The sequence below is a fragment of the Heterocephalus glaber genome, unplaced genomic scaffold (genome assembly GCF_053883595.1).
Source record: "Heterocephalus glaber isolate CG9 unplaced genomic scaffold, H.glaber_assembly_v1.0 deba00001538, whole genome shotgun sequence".
Taxonomy (NCBI): Eukaryota; Metazoa; Chordata; class Mammalia; order Rodentia; family Bathyergidae; genus Heterocephalus; species Heterocephalus glaber.
In genome coordinates this window covers 13,045,971-13,048,566 of record NW_028258333.1, presented here as the reverse complement: position 1 = coordinate 13,048,566, position 2,596 = coordinate 13,045,971, and the positions used below count along the sequence as shown (strand labels likewise).

Here is a 2,596-nt window from a genome sequence, read left to right as displayed (position 1 = left end):
ACAGAGTTACAAAAGAAAAACACATCTGGAACTAAATCTAACATGTAGTTTTGAAAGAAATGCATTTGAGAAGCTACACATAAAAATGCAAAATAAAAAAATGCACATGCATAAAAATGCATGTGGTCTCACAATCCCCTCTGGTGGCATGCCTCTAATTACCTAAATCCTCCCTATTAGCCTCATTTTGTAAAATTACCACCATCTCCCAGATGTGCCAAGCCTTTAACACATAGGCTTTTGGAGGGAATTCCAGATCACTTTTTTTTTTCTCCTCACAATAGTAATTTTATTAAATTAGTTACTTTATAAAACATTGTAGATGTCATAATTGTGAACATAACAATTTACCAAACTGTAGTTAACCGGTGCAGTTTGTTGAGCATGTTTTATAAAGGACCAGGAAATGCCACAACCCTGTTAAAGTTGTTCCACTGCAGCCTTCTTCAGCTTCAAAGTTGGAGCGTTTTGGTCATTTAATTTTCAAGTATCTTCACTCTGAGATAAGCAGTCTTCTTCACAATGGATTTTTAATATCCTCTTGCTCAATTTTAAGACAAAGCAATTTTAATACTAGGTGCACACCACATGCCCTTGCTGCAAACGGCTTTTCTTGACAAGTTATGAAGTAGTTCAAGGAGGTATGGTTAGGGCTGTATTACTGACTGTGTTACTGAAATACTATGTAATTTTTTGTCATGTTGCAACCTTCGTTTCCAATTTAGTGAATGCCGCTATGGAATCATATAGCAACAATGACAACATTATTAGATCTGTTTTTAAACTATGATTTAGTGGCAATTGAGGTTCCTGATTTTAACCCCTTGGCAGCAAGATCCGAGTTCCCTCATTTGCACATTAGCACCTAAGTGTCAAGGGGTTGAGTAACCAGCACAAAAGATGCTGCACTTCTGATTGTAGCATTTGGCAGAACTGAAAGGAAAGGAAGTTGTGCTACATGTTGAAGGGATTGTGGGCAACAGAAAGAAGACACCGGAAGATAAAATGTCACATGAAGTCTTCACGGTCTTGTACATATCCTCCATCATAACCACCATAATCTGCCAGATCGACTTTCACGGTGGCCTTTAGTGCCCCTCCAGGAACCACAGCTTTCTTCTTCTTTTTGGCTTTGCTTTGATGAAATACACACATCTTGAACTAAGGGTTCCAAAAAACTGGCATAATACAGTGACTTTTCATATTGTGTAATTTTATCTTTTAGTAATTTTCTAAACACTGTGAAATCATCTCTTGAAGATAGATTCATAGCATCAATTCCATAAACCGTATTATTAACACCAAAAGTTTACTTTGCTAATTCAAGGTCTGACTTTTCCTGTAATTTCTTTAGCCGCAGTTTATCTGCCAATTGTTCTTCCCATGTCAGCACTTTAGGTTCTTCGGGTTCTTCTAACCTCTTTTTAATTCCTTCCTGCCTTTTCTTCTGTTGCCGTTCTTTCTCTTTTATCTTCTCTGCTATTTTTTTCTTTTCTGAAGTTTTTATTTCTGGTTTTACTTCTGCTTCCTCTTTTTTGTCGTCTTCATCATCATCCCAGTTATCCTTAACGTCCTAGTCTTTCTCCTCGCCTTCCCAGAGGTCCCTGCCGGCGGTACCGCTCCCCACCACCTTCCGCTCCGGGTCTTCCAAGGAGAATGTGTCTGGGTCCCAGGAGTCGGAGTCGCCTCTCAGCCAGGCAGGAGCGTGCCAGAGGCAAGCCCTGGGAGGAGTCAGCTCGGCGGAGGTGACTCACCCGGTGGCCCTCGGCAGGCTGGGACCCGGATCACTTTTTTGAATCACTTTGAATTATGGTAGGTATCACCTGATAGAACATATTATAATGAGAAAAGTTTGATTTTGGGCTCACAGTTTGGGAGAGTTAAGTCAATGGTTGAATATTCCTGCTACTTTTTGGTCTGTGATGAGGCAGCATGATATGGTCTGTCATGTGTGATGAAGCCATCCATTCACCACATGCCAGGACATGAAAGAGAATGAAAAAGGAGAAGAGGCTCTGTTATGATTTGTAGAGAATGTACCAAATAATAAGATGAGCTATCATTAGACCTCACCCCTTAAAGTTCTCACTGTCCCCCATAGTGCCAAGTTGAGGACCAAATCTTTAACGTATCTTTAACATATGGGCTTCTTTAACATATGAGGACATTCCAGAGCCAAACTAAAGTGCTTAACTTCTTACACCTTCAGAGTGTGGAAATAATTCACACAAATTCTTTGTGTTGGTGTGATACATAGCCTCTACTGGAATTCCCAATACTGTCTTCATTTTATCTGAAATCTCAGCATCATAATTTTACTTTCTGCATTTCTATCAGCACTCTGTTCTTCTGAACTTCTCCCACTCCCCTGAATCATAAGGTTAAGTTCTGCTTACAACCTTCTAGGATTTCAGTACCCTGATGGTCCAAATCTTTCCAAACCTCTCCTGAAATCCTATTCCAAAGTTCTCTGAACCATACTACTAAGTATGACCAGAGTACCAACTCTGTTTTTGGTCTCCATTTTGGTTCACCAGATATGCATTATTATAACAAATACTTGAGGTAATTATTTTATTGAAAAGAAAAGGTTTAG

At 39.5% G+C, this 2,596-nt stretch overlaps 1 pseudogene; it reads right to left on the bottom strand.

Moving 5' to 3' along the window:
* Positions 1-795: 795 nt before the first annotated feature.
* On the bottom strand, positions 796-2,099 carry LOC101711045 (eukaryotic translation initiation factor 3 subunit J-like; annotated as a pseudogene).
* Between the last annotated feature and the right edge of the window lie 497 nt (positions 2,100-2,596).